The sequence below is a fragment of the Oryctolagus cuniculus genome, chromosome 13 (genome assembly GCF_051225735.1).
Source record: "Oryctolagus cuniculus isolate XC-2025 breed Fujian yellow rabbit chromosome 13, ASM5122573v1, whole genome shotgun sequence".
Lineage (NCBI taxonomy): Eukaryota > Metazoa > Chordata > Mammalia > Lagomorpha > Leporidae > Oryctolagus > Oryctolagus cuniculus.
The window spans coordinates 95,723,842-95,741,876 of NC_142879.1; the positions used below are offsets into that span (position 1 = coordinate 95,723,842).

Consider the following 18,035-nt stretch of genomic DNA (forward strand, 5'->3'; position numbering starts at 1 on the left):
CCTGAATAGGATGAGAAATGTTACCATTGGGTTGGAATGAGTTCAGGTGGGGGTGTGGGATTTACTTGTAACAGAGCTGGAGGTTTGGTGAAATATAGGGATTGATAAAATATGCTAATATGTTGCCAATGACAGATTTCTGTTAAGAAAAATTTTAGATATGCAAAGGAGGAAAGCAATACACCTTGTGTTATTTAGGTAGATGTGGAATTGTCACAAACTCAAGATTGTGTCAATGTGCATGCACACACAGACACACACATGTGTGTTTGTGTAATTATACTCTTGTCTGGCAGTGTACACTGAGAGGACCCAAGAGGTCTAAAATCCAAATAACTGAGACCTGGACCCCAACACGGGCCTCTGACTGGAAGCAGAGCTGCTTGATCATGTCTCATTCTACAGCTCCATGAAGCCTAGCACATTCTCACTGTGCCGGAAAGAATGAAAAGCTATCAGTTCTTTGAAAAGAACACAGAAAAATATCACTTACATGAGATCCTACTGGACAAATCGGGATCAAAGAAGAAATTATAAATGAAATAAATTCCCATTTAAAAACATTGGAAGTTTTTATTCTATAGAGTCATGAACGGATGGATGGATGGACAGATGGATGAAAAGACGGATGGTAAGTTCCCAAAGTTTGAAGTGTTTCCCCTCAAAAAATTAATTACAAGAATAAATGAGTAATCTCACAGTAAACCTTAGTAGACCCCATATTTATGAAGTGACAGGTGGCAATCATTAATGGGAATAATTGAATTTGGATGTCACCTGAGAAGAGGCAGTGAGATGACAACATTACTGCTGTGATTTTTCCTATCAAAGACTCCAAACTTGACAATTATGAAAAAAAAAAATCAGGAAAGTCCAATCATGGGACATTTTAGGGAAAAAAAAAAAAAACTCTATCATTTAATCCTAAAAAGTGTCAGTGCCATGAAAAGTCAAGAAAGGGATTCTATTCCAGACTAAAAATGACTAAAAAGCATACCCAGCAATAATGCTTGATATAGACATGAACTATTTTATTATTGGGAGAGTATTGGTCCAATTGATGAAATAAGTGAGGTTAATTGGATGGTAGTAATGTTAGTGTTCTGAAACTTCTATATTTAAGGTTGTGTTAAAAGTTATGCAGGGGAATGTCTTTTTTTCTTATTTATTGAAAGGGAACAAATTTCATATACACAGTCTAGAAAACATGACATTTCCCACCTTACCCTTCCTCCTCCTTCCTCATTGTTTCTTAAATTTTTACAATGATATGAGTTAGAGAGAAGAGACAGAGAGAGAGAGAGAGAGTCTGTTGATTCAGCCCAGAATGGGCCACTTGGAAACCAGGAGCCAAGAACTCCAAATCTGGTCTTCCAGGGGCTGCCAGGGGCCCAAATATTGGACCATCTTCTTCTTTCTCAGGCGCAGTAGCAGGGAGCTGAATAAGAAGTGGAGCAGCCAAGGCACAAACTTGTGTCCAAATGGGATGTCAACACTGCGGGTAAAAGTACAAACAATTATGTTTGGCAGGTGAGCAGTCTAGTTTCAAAAGAAGTAAATAAGAGTGAAAAACTATTTTGACACCAGAAGACATTTCTCCAAGCTGACAACTCTACCACACATGAGGAGAAACACTTTCCATTGCCTCTCTCTTCTCTGGATCCTACTTTGCTCAGTTCCCAGTGTCAGCCACTACTACAGTGGCAGCATCACCTGCTCCACCACCACTCCACAGCCAGCCTCTGAATTCCCCTGCTTCCCTGGGTTCTGTCATAAAAACTACAGTAGGATAGGAAAGTGTGCAGGTGGAGGGAGGGAATAGTTCAGTAAGTTGAAGCCTTGTCTTTGCTGGCTGTGTGCTATAAACCAGCGATATCACTATTGATTGAGTTTAATGCAGATATTTATACATCTATATTTATATATATAGAGAGAGAGATGAGGATACTTCAAAAAGTGAATGAAAACTAGAAGTAAAAGATAAGTTAGCTTTGGTACAAAAGCTGCTAAAATGGATACAAGGGGATCTTGAGAAAGTTAATGACAATTGTGTATCATGAAAAATCTGTTCATGAATTTTAAAAAGCTTTTGCAGCAAAATAATGTTAATTTCATTTTCCGTGATTCTTGAATGAACCTCATTCTTTTAAATCCATATAGGATTAAAGAAGTTTCTCTCGTAACATTCATAAAAGAAGTGCCTTTATAGTTTAAGTACTTGCAGTCTGTAGCCCCCTAGAACTCTTCCTCTGCAAAGGTAATGCCACCTTCCCTGTGCAGGAAGACCACAGTCAAGTGTCAAGAAGGGCTCTACAAACTTCTCTTTTGGGAGAGATGTGTTAGAGTACAAGCAAGCATACTAAAGTCTTGGTGATGTTGCAGATGCTCAATACATGGTGAGTAAAATGATGTATTTATCTTAATGATACCATTCTAAGGTTCCTAAATGCTTCAGTATATATAGAATTGTAGGATCTGAATTCCTCTGCTCCTGATTCTCTGGAACAGAGAATTTAAGCAATGAGACAAAAGAAACAGAAATTGCTTGAGGAAGAGAAAAAAATAAAAAGTCAAATCTGATTCTCAGACTTTAATAGATCACTCAATGGGAAAAGTAAAAGCAGGCTTTCTCCTCGCTTCAGAACTCTGCTACCCACTACCAGGGGTTAGATTTTCTCTCTGCTGATGTACTGTGTTGTATCGTTGTGACTTCTCAGATGGTATACATGCAAAATAAAAGGATTAAACAACATATGCATACATTGTTCAATCTTTCACAGTTTATAAAACTCTTTCAGGCCAATCTTCTTTGATTTCCACAAATTCATGAGGTAATGGAATGTCTAAAACACACAGCAGGTGGTAAGGCTGAGACTCAAACAAAAATGTCTATTTTCAAACGCTTATAGTCGGACAAGTAGAATCTAATGCGCAGCAAAAAAAAAAAACTATATAACTTAGGTGAACAGACAGAGAAAATGGATCACATAGACACAATGGAATACTATTCAGCCATAAATGGAATGAAATCTGTCATTCACTTCATAATGAATGGAACTAGAATGCTTCACATTAGTCAGATACAGCAACAAATACCACTTGTTCACTCTTATATGTGGAAGCTAAAACAGAAGCAAAACAAAACAAAAACCCCAAAAGTGTCATTATGAAAATAGAATATATATTACTAGAGGCAGGGAGGGGTAGAGGGAGTTTATATTAAAAAAAAAAATAGGGAAAGTGGATGTGATTAATTGTGGCAAATATATTGTACTGATATAAGATGTAGAATTCTGAGACACAGCAAGCATAAAGTCCAAAACCAATTAGATTACAACAAATCAGATCTGTTATCTCAAGAAGAGAGTTACAATCTAATAGCAGGCATGTTATAGTGCCAAAGTTTTGCAAACTCTACAAATCTCTGGAAAATATTTAAGCCTAGAAGACAAAACATTTAAATATAGAATCAGTAAGGCTTTAAGTAAAAGACATAGAAACCCACAAATTTTATTAGTTCCTTAAGTCTTGTGTAATTATTCTTTCACCTTGTTTGATCTTCATTAGAAGTTTCATGAATTGCTTGGGTTCCTTCTCAGAGTTCTTGAAAATTTTAGTTAGTCCATCGACCCTTTGTCAGGAACCAGTGTTCCCAAATATCTGTTAGAGGCTTCCTTGATTGTGTTTCCAGGGAAAAAACCAGAACCGCGGATGACAAGTTCTAAGACAAAAGACTTAAATTTACCATGATTAAAATCTAGGTCGCTGACAGTTTAGCAATTAACAAGGAGACTGGGTACTGCATTTTAAAAAGCACAGTTCAGCTTCACAAACTATTTTGTCCTTTCAAACTTCCAGGACATTGACTTGAGGATCACTCTTAAAGACTTGCTGAAGGCCCCCAGTGCTTTTAATCATTAAGACAACAATTACAGCTTGTGGCATCAACTCAGTAACACTAGATTCAAATATTAAACAACCTCTAGAAAATTTATATCAATAACATATCTATATAAATGCAATTTAAAGATTACAATTTTATAACCTGAGAAAAGTTTCTGTTCAATTTCAATTGAGTCTAATTAGCCATCTCTCTACGCACTAAGAGTTACATACCTGTAGAATTCCCAGAGGCCCAGTTGGAAATCCCATGGTCAAAGGACTTAATTTGAAACCTTGATTCTCAAAAAAATTCTGTCAAAGATATGAAAAGCTTTAAAACATTTGGTTTCATTGGCATTTATCTGATTCATGCTAACTTATATACTAAAAAAAACTTAGATCTTAGACCAGTACAGTTATCATTCAACAGGTGAATTGCTATACTTGATACACACAACATCTCTAGCTGGCTGCAGGTCATATTCATATATTTATGACCTTAAATATTGAAGACACAAATCCTGCTGTGCCAGCAAACCCAGGAACAAAATGTGTTAACAAAATTAAAGGCATTTATTTCCTCTTACCCAGAAACCTCAAGCTTATTTACTTAACCTTGTACACAGCACATACAACATGTACAGATATGTGACACATATATAACATACCTCAAGAGACAGAAAAGAAAACATTTCTCTAAGTTTGTTGTATTATTCTTTGTGACTCTTATTCCTCCCTGTCAATTGTTCCAGGGTTTTCCTTGGTGAATTACAATTGGCTTCAAGAGATAAAAGGGAGTCCTCACACCTCCTCATTCATTAGAATGTAATATTTACATAAGTCATGCCATATTCACCATTTTTTTGCCTTAGTAGTGGGATTTTGGCTATGAGTAGCCCAATTAGCAAAAATTCTCCCTATGGGGACATCCGTGTAGTACTGAGGTGGTACCATATCCACGCCCATATTGAAAGGCACAACCAAACAGCAGAAACAAATCTGCCAGTCCCTAAAATGCACAAATTTTGCTCAACCAAGGCCAACCTGATTGTAATTTCCAAGAATTCTCAGCTCCCAGCCGCTCTTAACCACAATTACCATGTACATGGCAGCACAGATACCCCTCAGAGGGCCATAAGGGAGAAGGCCTGCAGGTAATTCACAACCTCATCCCCTAGTCCCCATCAGTGTGGAACAAAGGGTCATTTTGTACACACTGGACTTACCCAGATGGCCTTGTTGTCATTGCCTTTTGCACAAACTGTTTCCTTTTTGTCAAAAAGCTTAGCAGTGTAGATACTGTGGATACCATGTCCTTATGTTTACTGATACCAGGAAGAGAAGGCAGCTCCACAGAGACAAAATGACTCAGTCTGCTGCTGGGACTATCCTCATTCTCCCCACTAGAAGGCAGAAATCCTGCAGATGGAGACTTGGTCATCCCCTCACCACTTAGGCAGCATGAACAGGTTAGCCCTGGTATGCTGTTACAGTCAATCGCACCATCCATTGGAAGTCACTAGTGGTCTGCACACCACCAGGTGTGATAGCCAACTCCTGGCTGGCCGAACGCCACACTTGTTACTGAAAGTCCAGTCTTTGTCCATGGTGCCGAACCAGAATATCAAGGTCAAGGTTTGAAGACAAGATTTGATCCACTAGTGAGTTAGTGCGACAGCAGACTGAGGGTCTGGAGTACTATAGTCCTGCATAGTGAGGGCAGCTTTTGAGCAGTGCCAAAGGGACATGAGCGCTGAGCACATGGGTAATGGCAAGTCAGGAGTAGAAGATCAGGTGCTAAAACTAGTTGCAGGTCTGATAACCAGGTATTTTATCAATCTCAGACAAGTTTCTTGAAAAACTTACTTGGTGGGCACAACGAACCAGCTACAAACTGTTATTTGACTGGAGTCTGAAAGAGGCGAAGTATTGTGTTGAGAGCCCAGCGTTTCATTGACCAGGACGAACCTCACTCAGCATAGAGCCCATGCTTCCTGTTCCATCAGTTATTTGTACCCCGTTAGATTCTGTTTCAGTAAATTTAATCCTCTGAGGTCATACTGACTTGGGAGGGCCAAATTACTTTGCAACTTCAGTCGGCTCTCTCAACGCGTTTCTTGTATTCACAAGCAAGCACCATTTACTTGTTGAGTTGGACAGATACTCTAGTTCGGCTCCCTCAACGCCAGTTTCTTGTATTTGAAGGGTTAAAAAGTTAAAAGCTGCTCCCCCCCAACCTCCTCTGGTGAACTTTCCTGACCTTGTTAGACTTGCTCTGCATAGCCATTAGTCAGTAAATTACCCCAATGTGAGCATAACCTCAGTTTCACCTAAGTGCGATAGAAGAAGTCACCATATATCTCTGCCTCCTGGACCCCTGACTCCACCAGGTGTCCCTTATCGCCATTCGGCTGCATTCCTAGGTATCATCAAGGCAGTTCCTGCAATCTTGTGTGGCCCTCCCTTTTGGCAATAGGAGGCTTTTTGATACTCCCTGTGTTCATAAATCAACTGATTGTAAAATCACTTAACTTGTATCAATTGTTTACTCTATACCACTGTCTGCTCTACGCAATGATTGATTTTGTTTAAACGTGTATAAAAACCCCAACCCAAGACTATTCGAGGCCGCTCGCCTGTACTGGGACGGGGGCCCCGACATGTCGGAACATCAATAAACTTTACCCTTTGTTAATTACATGAGAGAAGGTCTCTTGGAGCGTTTTTGGGGTGGCAAGAGCAATTCAACTCTAATTCGACTGTAACATATTCATAAGCAAGCGTGATTTACTTGTTGCATTGGACGGAGTAGACATAAGGAGATCTTCAAAAGCCAAAACTTATTTTTAAACTAGAAATAAAAAGGCTATGGAAAACATCAAGTGTGTTTTTAGCTTTACCCAAAAGGAAACATTCCCTATCATCAACCTTAACAAGGAGCTTTTGGAGGCCTTTTCATTCAAGTGGAAAGATTCTCGAGAAAAAATTCCTGTGGATTATTTGCAGCTGTGATTGGCTCCTTTCTTGCTCAATTAAAAAAAATGCAAATGCATATGAGTTTCTGGCTGGGCTGAACTCAGTCCATGTCCTGCTATTTCACAAGAAGCCACTGTTACAAAATTACAAATGCCTATAATTTTGGCTTGGCTGTCATGAGTTCATTTCTTGCTCAAACTTCATCTGGAGATCTCATTTTGTAATTCCAGATGCCTATGTAAGTCCCTTGCTTGGTCTAGGATGTTATGTGTTACTCGGGAGGCTGTTTTTGGTAACCTGTTGAACTTAGACTGAGCTAGTATTTCCCCCCTTGCTTGTTGGTCTATTTTACTTGCTCTTTTCCCTATTTTTTTAATTTTAGATTTTGTTCCCTCTGTATTTTTTTCAGTTCATTTTTGCCCCATTGTTAATCTTTTTTTTGTTTTGTTTTGTTTTTGACAGACAGAGTGGACAGTGAGAGAGAGAGAGACAGAGAGAAAGGTCTTCCTTTGCCGTTGGTTCACCCTCCAATGGCCGCCGTGGCCGGCGCACTCCAGCCAACGCACTGCGGCCGGTGCACTGCACTGATCTGAAGGCAGGAGCCAGGTGCTTATCCTGGTCTCCCATGGGGGTGCAGGGCCCAAGGACTTGGGCCATCCTCTGCTGCACTCCTGGGCCACAGCAGAGAGCTGGACTGGAAGAGAGGCAACCGGGACAGAATCCGTTGCCCCCACCGGGACTAGAACCCAGTGTGCCGGCGCCACAAGGCGGAGGATTAGCCTAGTGAGCCGCAGCGCCAGCCCCATTGTTAATCTTTAGACAGCACTGTTAGTGTAGTTAATATAGGGAGATTTATGTTTCTTGGCAGTTTTGTTCATTTTTAAAATTTTAGTTAGCACTTAGTCTTACCACTTAGTATTGCTGTGTAGTGAATATAGTTAGTATTAGTTAGAGTTAGCATTGCTGATATTCATTTGTTTCATTAGATATAATAATGTAGTTCATCAGCTGCCATTAGTAGTGTTCCTAGTTGGACGGGAACTAGGATGGAGGGCCTTGTTTGTAAGGGAGAGGTTCTCCATGATCTTTACAGGGGCCTTAGGACCATTGGCCAAGGTAGCTTCTGCTGGGGCAAGGCAGCCCAGCACCTGGGAACGGGAAAGAATGTGGCAGTAAAGACCATCCCGGGACGTCAGGAGGCAAGGGCTCTCTCCGGCTTGGGGGCACTGCAGGGAGAAGTGGTTATCATGAAGGGCATGCATCACCCGACATCATGGGGCCCCTAGCGGCGCAGCACACGGCAGACAGCGCACCTGCTCAATAGGCCAGCAGGACGAGCGGCTGTGCTCCCTGGCCTGGCAGCCGGCGGGAGCGGGCGGCATGTCTGACGTTCAGCCAGACGTCGTCAACTGCGCACAGTGGCACAAGAACGGCAATGGACATAGAGACTTGAATCTGGAAAAGCTGCTGAGGATACGTTGTACATTAAGTTTGGCCTGACTTTGGGCTGAGCTGCAGGGTCACTGAGTGACAACAGCTTAGTGTGTTTTGTGAGACTCCTGAATACTGTGACCCAGAAGTGTTCCTGGAGGAAGAACACGATGGATTCAAAGCTGATGTTTGGAGCCTGGGGGTGGTCCTATACACCACGGTGACAAGGTCCCTGCCCTTTGCTGGGGAGACCCTGGAGCAGTGTGGATAGTACCAGGTTCCATCTTATATAAGTGTCAGGCGTTAACAGCTCCTGGGAAGACTGTTGACCGTGAACGCCAGGGACAGTCCCGCGCTGGAGGAGCTGTGGACCACCGGTGGCTCGCTCTGGGCCAGGAAGGAACCAAAATAAATGAAGGAACTCTCTGGAGCTTACGGTTGTCCCAAGGACCCCAAAATCCGAGAATACTTGCCAGGCCTGGCTTTCGGCCAGGCTGTAGAGTGCCAGTCAAACAATGAAGGAGGCAGCGCCATACCCATCATGTGGAGCTGCAGAATCTAACAGCGCAAGGACCGGAAATAAAGTAGCTGATGTCCATCCTCCGGGTTCTCATCAGGATTCAGAACTACCTGGCGTGTCTGGGCTTTCAGTCGGGCTGTAACAAAATAAAAACAGAAAAAGAGTCTCTGTTAAACACTCAGGGCCGCCGCGCCGTGCGCATCCTGCTGCGCTGGGAGATTTCTGGGCAGAAGGCAAAGACAACGGAAATAACGGAAATATAACGTCTGTAGCGCCTCTGGGTTCTCGCCGACGTCCAGCAGTCCCAGAACACCGCGCAGCTCTGGGCGCTGCCCTGTCCAACAATCAGTGTCCCTCATGCTGGCCGGTGCCCCAGACACCAACGCGATAGGGGCGGTTCATGTAGGCGCCACCGTCCCAGGTCGGACTCTCTCCCCTCTTCCAAGCCAACCCGTGCACATGGACCTGAGGAAGATTGCGAGTGAACCTGGCCCCCGCACCGCTTCACGTCCCGGCTGCCACAGCCTAATGCCTGCAGGGCAGCCCTCACGCCAGACTGTCCCCGCCTGGCTGGTTGCCCTTGAGGGTCCCCACTCCCACAGCTACCCGCCTTCCCAGCTCCCCAGCCAGCCCCTGTGGCCTGCCCGTGCACCCTCAGCACCAGCAAGAAGGGAATGGCGTCCAGGGAGCAGCAGAGCAAGAAGCGGGGTCCCAGCAAGACGGCGTGGGAGGCTGAGACCTCGGCTGCAAGTTCCAAGAAGAGCCAGTCCCAGCAGCGGTGACAGGAGCAAAGAGAACTTCTCCTGCTTTGTGCTGCCTCCTGCCAGCCCCAGAGACCCGCCCTGGGGTCCCTAAAAAGGGCAAAAATGCTCCCTTGTAGCTTAAACCAGTGGGTGGGGGGCATGGACAGACAGGACCTCAAGAAGAGGGTATCTCAAGTTGAGCTTCCTGAGTTTTGTCTCATCTCTGTTTAGCCTTTTGATCACAATTGTTGTGAATAAAAGTCACAGCATTTGCAAAAGAGAAAAGTTTGGTCAAGGAGCGAGTGCGTGTGGTCAGTCTGGAGCAGTGTTAGCTCTGTATGTCAAGTTATCTAACACCTTCTCTTGTTCCACTATTTCGCTGTACCTCAATGTGCGATTTTTACATACTTGTTATTATTTTGCATCAGGTTTCCCATTCAATTTTGTGCTTTGCAAAATATTCCACGGAGTCGATAACATTGACTCAACCATTCCCCTGAAGCTATGCATTAGACATTCCCCGGTATTAATGCTTACTTAAATAAGTAAAAGGGCACATTTTCGCAACCATGTTATTTGCTGGAGATAAATTCCCACAAGAGGGATTAAGGCGTTAAGCATACTATCTGTGCATCTTTGTATTTCCCATGTTGTTAGATATATCTTTATAAAAGGATTGTTCCAATTTAGAAAGCAGTCAGCTCTTATGAGTATTCACTATCCTCTTAACCTTGACATCATTGTGTGTGTTATAATTTAAAATCCTAATTTAGCCAGTGTACATATTTACCAACCATTTATTTCATTTGCATTTCTTTAATTATTGTGGTTGATCCAGTTTTTCCCTTCCATCCTGTGTGACTTCTCTATAGCTACGTTAAATGGTGTAGTTATGATGTCCTAGAGCACTTAGCTATAAGCACAGCCTGAAGCATCAGTGATGGGGTTGTTAAAACACAGGAGAAGGGAATTGAAATGACAGCGTGGCTCACTTTCCAGACACCTTTAGGATTTTCCTGTGGTTGCAAATTTCAGTATTTTGAAAGTCTGTAAGTAAGTCTCTCATGGAGCTAAGATTCTGAAACGTTTTCCAAGAAGAATCCTAATTCAGTGTAGGTAGACTAAGACAAATGACCAAAATCATTCCAAAAACTCAGTAATATAAAAATACTAACGTTGCATGAACATTTATGAAATCTTAAGTTACTAGGTGGTAAATGCTTTGTAAATTATCTGCTACTTTTGCATGTATCTATTCATTTACAATTAGACATTTAGGAATTATTAAACTACTGTTTTTTTTTAATGTAAAATCTGGGAACTTTAGCCATCTTAATTTACTTTAAGTCCTGCCTAATTATAAAATGACAGGCTCAGAGCAGACTTTTAAACTATTGGTTAAAATGCCAGTTAAGATGCCTAAGAACCACATTAGATTGCTTGGGTTCAATTGCAACTTCCTGCTAATGCTGACCCTAGGAGGCAGCAGTGATGGCTCAAGTAACTGGAATACTGACACACACATGAGACTTGAATACCTAGCTCCAGGCTTTGGCCCTTGCCTGATGCTTGCCCAGTGCTGTCATTTGGGGTGTGAAGCACTGGTGGGGAGTGTTTCTCTCCCTCTCTTTCACTCAAATACATAAATATATATTTTAGCAAAATTATTGTCTAGAAATTCAGGAAAAAGTTCCAAGTACACATTGATAGAAATATTAAAATGATTTTTACACAGTGAAAAACATTTTTCACCTTTTGAACTACTTTATTCAAAACTTAAATTTGAATAACAACGAAGCCCTCCATTCAAGCCTACTCTGTTGCCTGGGACTGTTGAATGGCTTTCACATATGCAGAATGACGTGTTTCTGAAAGTCACACATAGACTCTCTGGCATCTAAGAGTCCCGTGTTGTCTCTGTGAGCTCACTCATAACCCACCTGCCCAACCACCCAGGCACATTCTTCTACCTTTTTGATAACAGTTTTCTGTGAGGTATTGGGGAAAGTCTCTTTCAAGTACGGGTAGATTACATCTATTGTCTCTCCCTGTCTGAGTGTCCTGTCACTCCACTATGAAAGGAAATTAAATTGGCTTGGCACAGTTTGTCTCTCTAAGCAGAGAGGCTGATTGTACCCCACTGCTGCTTCCTCTTTGAGGTGACTGCAAATTGATTAGTTGACAGTTTCTCCCATGCTTTCCTCAGGATCGAACTGTTAAGCTGACCGGTTAATGATGATGAAGATAAAACTTTTAATTGTAAAAATGAGCAGGATCATCAATCCTTTCTAGGATTTCAAGAACTCCAAAGACTTCCATCTGTTATCAGAAGTATCTGATGATGACTCAAGAGCCTGTTATTAGGGCTACTGGCCTGGCTTCCTCTCCCTGCAAATGTCTCATCACTTTTTCCAAGTTACAATTTTCCACAGTGTAGACTTTTAGAACTTAAATTCTCTATTTTTTGGTCATTTCTGAATTTATTGACATTCCTACATAAAGATAAGTCTTTTATACAATACAGGAATAAAAAGAGGCAGTAGAGGAAATGAAAAGCTTTGAAAGTTGAAATTTTAGAGAAACTTTAACAGGTGTAATCACTTTAGACTAGCGTATATTTTTATCCATTGCTCTATAACTTCCCAGATGACTGTTCAATTGACTAAACAATCTGAGATTCAAATCACAATGGAATTATTCAAAGGTTGTAAAAATATTTTGAGGGTTTTTTATAATCTATGATGGGCAATAATGATTTTTGTGGCATTATAACATATACTAAAATGAACAATCGGATTCCAACGTATTTAGTCAAACTCCTAAAGAAAATGGTTCTTGAGTTTTTCATTATGGTCTGTGGGGAACTGCATTCATTCGTCAGATTTCTGTCAACCAGTGACTCCAGTGCTGGGTAAAGAATGTGCTGGATGATACCCTGGCATCCTTGGAGAAGTGAAACAAAGGACGAAACACAAAACCTACTTCTGAGCTCTCCAAGACGAGCAGGGACCCCTGACATCCTCCACAGCCAAACAGCACAGGTTGCTTTGTCAGCTTCTGAAGTAGGATGCTATTGGCAGTCTGACCTTCAAAGTCTCTGTCTAGGCAGGCTTGGCCTTTGTATTTAAAAAAAATAAAAAAAAATTAAAAAAAAAAACCAAGAGACTGACAAAAGTGTGCCTTTATTCAGTTCAAGAGTAGAGTACTTATATCAGCTTTGAATCAAATGTTTACAGCTGTCACTAAGGCCTGCCCCCAAGGCAACAAAGCTGCACCTAGGAATAGCTGTGTTTGCTTTTGAAAAACTGAATTATTAGGTAGGGATGGACAGAATGTAAACACTGGAAAAGATCCTAAAGAACGTACCAGAGAATCAGCAACTGGACATCATGAAGCACTACTCGATTGCTTTTGTCAATTTCTTTGGAGATGATTTATTAAAAAAGATTTAGTTATTTATGTGAAAGGCACAGTTAGAGAGAAAGAGAAAGAAATATAATATATATATATATATATATATAATCTCCCATCTGATGCTTCACACCCCAAATGGCCACAATGGTCAGGGTTGGGCCAGGCCTAGGCCAGGAGCCAGGAGCTTCCTCTGGGTTTCCCACAGGGGTGGCTGGGTGCCAGGAACTTGGGCCACCTTGTACTGGTTTCCCAAGTGCACTATCAGGGAGCTGGATGAGAAGTGAGGCAGCAAGGATGGGGACCAGAATCCATAGGGGATGCTGGCACTGCAGGTGGTGGTTTCACCTGCTGTACCACAACATTGGCCCCTGTAGATGATTTTTCAAAGCCATCAGAAGTGATCCTTTACATTGCATTTATTATGGCTTCATCAAATCTCCTCTTTGGTGACATCCTTTCTGCTCAGTTTGACAGACCTGGCCACGTAAACTCTACCATGGATCTTGCAAATGTAGGGACAGGCTTGGCAGGTACTGAGTAGCGAAGACTTCAGTAGAAGTGCTGAGTCAGAAGAAAAGTGTACCTCTGTCAGGTACCTCACCAGAGGAGAGGGTATACAGCCAGGTAGACTCACAAAGACCTCTTGGTTTTGCATGGAGGAAAAGAGGGTGCCAAGAGTTGTTCTGAAGAGTGTTACCTTTTTATTCATTCAATAAATATTTAGTCAGTGTTTCCTATATGGTAGACGGTATCCTAGGCATGAAGCAAGGCAGATCAAAAGCTAGGTCTGTGGAACTTGTTTTCTAATAATGGCAATGTGGTTGATAAAGAAAGTTAATCAGCAAAGAATTAAAGGGATCAGGTAAAAATCAGAACAAGAGGCACTATGAAGACAGTAACAAAACTAAGGAAATAAATAAGCAAAAAAGCCCGATGAGACAAGCAAGAAACCCCCAAAACCCAGAAGCACAAGGTGATGCGATTGAAAAGGAGAAGAGGTGGAGAATAAAGGATCATTTGTGGTTTTGGTCAGAAAAGTTTCTTTTTGAGAATATAATATTTTAAACTAAGTAGCAGTAAAGTTTATGAAGAATGGACTTGTAGAATCACATAAGTATCTGTTTAACTGGGAAAGAAGTCAAGTTTGCATTTTGCAAATATATTCTTCCAGTTTATAGCTTAACTTTTCATACCGTTAATTATGTATTTTACAAAGAAGAGATTCTCATTTCTGGTGAAATTTTATTCCATGCCTAGAATACTTCCCAGCACATAGAATATTTTGAATGAACATTTATCACATGAATAATTAAGTCACTATTTCAAATTATTTCCTAACATTGATTTCCTGCTTTAGCTTCTTTAAGTTTTTCAGATACCAGTCATGCTTTTTGTATTGTTTCGTGGAAATTTTTGCCAAACACAAGCTCAAAAACAACTCATTTTTAAAGTTTCAAAGTTTGCAAGCATTTAGGTTTATGCTACTTTATGATTTTTTTCTTAATAGTGAAACATATGTTAAAGGATTTTTTTTTGTTTCTTGCATATGGATGTCCAATTGTACCATTCCATTAATTGAAAAATATCCCTTTATATTAAATTACATTAACACTTTTATTGTAAATCAATTAAATATATATGTACATACATAAATATATGTAAGCAGGCAGCATTTGTCTTTTACAATGGGATCTTAATCCTTGCTTTTGGCAGTATCACAATATCATACTCACCTGTTGGCTGTTATTTAATTAGACAGTTGGAATATGGTAGTGAGTGTCTTACAAACTTGTTTTCAAAATGCTTTCTTGAATTGTGAAGCAAAGTGTAATGAAGGACATATACCCGATAGATCAGTGAGCATTTTAGGAGAGAACTGAGAACTCAGTCTGCCTTCAGACTGGAGATTTTATGAATGAGGGTATGTGCCCTCTGTTTTTCCTATCCTCCCTGTATGGGATGTTGCTGGGTGGAGGGGTTCCTGGGCATGGAATTCCTACATTTCCCCCAGAATGACATAATGGACTTAATAACTTCCTTTGTTGGGGCCAGCACTGTGGCAAAGCAGGTTAATGCCCTGGCCTGAAGTGCCGGCATCCCATATGGGCTCTGGTTCTAGTCCTGGCTGCTCCACTTCCAATCCAGCTCTCTGCTATGGCCTGGGAAAGCAGTAGAGGATGGCCCAAGTGCTTGGGCCCCTGCACCCACATGGCAGACCTGGAAGAAGCTCCTGTCTCCTGGCTTCGGATCAGTGCAGCTCCTGGCGTTGCGGCCAACTGGGGAGTGGACCATCGGATGGAAGAGCTCTCTCTCTGCCGCCTCTCTCCTCTCTGTGTAACTCCCTGACTTTTGAATAAATAAATAAAATCTTAAAAAAAAAAAAACTTCCTTTGTTGTAGGTGAGGAAGAGTCCCCTAATCTGCCTCCTGGAAAAGGGTTGAACCCACTCATTATTCTAATTATGTTGATTTCTCCATATGCATATTTAGTACATGACTATATTTAAAATCTGTTTCCTGATTTCAATTAACTGCAAGTTTGCTTGTCTCAAAGCAATTAATTCTGTGGACTGTTTCATCCTAGCTTCCTTCTTCAGGTTAATTTCTATCGATCTAATTTCATTATTTCTATTTCTGCCATGGGCTGCTAGTTTTTGCTTGTGAGACAATGAGAGACATGCTTCTATTTGTCACTTCATTTGTTGGCATATATGTGTGTTGTTTATTATATTTACATTTGAAATTTTCGTATAATTTTGTTCGCTCTTCTGAAATTTTCAGTGTCCTTCTATGTTTGCACATCAAACTTAGACATTCCCCCCTTAACAATGCCAACATTTGTGTCATCTTATATATAGTTCTGTTGATCACTTTGTTTCTGGCTAGCTTTTCAGGCTTACCTTTTTTTTTTTTTTTTTTTTTTTTTAGTGTATGAATGGCGGATATCAAGTGTAGAACAGTAGAAAATGAGATAAGAAATATTAGTATATCGTAATGGACTGTATACTCCTCTTATGTCTTTAGTGTGAGATTTGAATTAATCTTAAATTAAGATTATTATTAACAAGTATTCATCATAAATTAAGCGTATTTTAATTATGGCCTTACTATGGCTACCTTCAGCACTATGTCTACTACAGTTTATCTGTTGTGTTGTGCATGAGTTGAGACTGAGGGGTATGTATATGATGCAGAGGCCAAGACACCACTCGAGATGCCCACAAACCGTGTCAGTGTTAGAGTGTTGGCTCTGCTTCTTACTCTAGCTTTCTTTCAGGCCATACTCTAACTAGAGCATCCCTGCCACCCAGTGGGAGCCCTGGAATGAGTCTAGGTTCCTGGCTTCAGCTTGACCTGTCCTGGCTGTTGTAGGCGTTTGGGGAGTGAATCAGTAGATGGATAATATCTGTCCCTGTATCCCTCTCTCTGCCATTCAAATAAAATGAAAAATAAATTAAAAATTTTAAATAGACTAGAGACTGAGGTACTAGGGTGTTTGGATATTTCTTCTTTGCCTGCAATTTTTGACTGATCTCCCCCAGTAAAGGACTGCTATTCCATCCTGTTCTGGGCTCCTTAGATAATGTTCATGGTCTTAGAAGTCTTCTTCTTTTCTATTTTTGCTTTAGTCCTAATCACGCACTAGTTTACAGTGTGACTCATAGAGCTTTATGCTGCTCTCCGCAGAGCAAAAGTTTGCCTTGATCCTGTGCCTTGTATGTGTAGAAGGTTCCTGGACTCTCTTAGGAAGAAGAGACCTCTAATTCTTGGGATTTAACCTGAAGGCCAAAGCAAATGTCTTCCTCTACATCCTGTGTGGAGCTCACCAAGTTCACTGTCTCCCCCCAGTGATCCAAACGTTTAACTCTGTAGTGAAGAAGGATCTTAGCACACATCTGTGACAGTATGAATCTTCCAGGTGTGGATGATTCTTGGGTTTTACACACTGTTTCCTACCCTTCTTGTGAAAGTTTTTATGTAGCTTCCTGGACAAAAGCTCTCAGGTGTTGTGGGTTTAACTCAATCAACATAGATCCTTTAGCAATCCATTGTTATGCGCATTTGATTTCTTTCTTACTTGTAAGTCATTTGGAATTTGTTTTGTCCCATAATTGCTCTAGGTGAGCCAGTACTCCTGGATTATTTCTCCATGGTAGGAGGAAGCTGTTTCCTGCTATTGCAGACTTTTTTCCTGGTGAGCACAGCTTTCTTTTATGTTTTTTGAAAACTAATTTTGTGGTTATGTGGCTTTTTCCTGTTGTTATGGTGAGAATAATACTCTAACATTTTAGATCTAGATGAAAACACAACACTCAAATTTGCTTTTCTGTATTTATTTCATCCTTGGATTTTACATCTGTTCCTCTTGTTTAAAATCTTCAAATATATTTGCAACAATGTTCTTGTCTCCCGCTCAATATCTCATCACTTAGGAAACTGTGTCAATTAGCATTTTACTTTTCTCTTTTGGTTTATCAAGTACAAATAAATTTTCGGGCATGAATTTTTAAAATTATTTATTTGAGTAGTGGCGTGGCAAAGAGAGAGAGAGGGAAAAAAAAAAAAAAGAGGGAGCACTCCCATCTGCTACTCTCCTCAAGGGCCTGCAATAGACAAGGATAAGGTGAAGCCAGGAGCTGCTAACTTAATCCAGGTCTCCCATGTGGGTGGCAGAAACCCATCTACTTGAGCCATCCATGTTGCACGCCAGGATAAGCACTAATAGGAAATTGGAGTAAGGAGATGTGGGCTGTTGAATCTAGGCACTCTGATAAGGGATGTGCGCATCTTAACTGCATCATAATTGTCGTCTTACTGATCTTTACTGTTCCTCGAACTGAGAGGTCAAACACTCACCTTCAAGTTTGTATTACCTGTTGGAGAATGTGAATAATAAATTTTATGTATGATACCGAGAGTTTCTGTCCAGGGACTCAACTTGCTAGAGGATTATATTGATCTGTTCCAATATAGTTGCATCTCTGTTAGGACTGTTCTATTTATATTTGGACCTTAGACTCAGACATATCTTTTAATTCAGAGTATTTTCATGGTTCTTACAGGGTAGTC

General features: G+C 41.0%; 1 long non-coding RNA gene across 1 annotated transcript; it reads right to left on the bottom strand.

Annotated features, from left to right (window-relative positions):
* Positions 1 to 1,012: 1,012 nt before the first annotated feature.
* Positions 1,013 to 5,505, bottom strand: LOC103352173 (uncharacterized). The gene is made up of 4 exons (XR_519678.5): positions 5,109 to 5,505; positions 4,117 to 4,194; positions 3,549 to 3,721; positions 1,013 to 1,495 (listed from the first exon to the last, which is right to left on the bottom strand). It is a non-coding gene; the product is annotated as an uncharacterized LOC103352173 (long non-coding RNA).
* Positions 5,506 to 18,035: the final 12,530 nt, after the last annotated feature.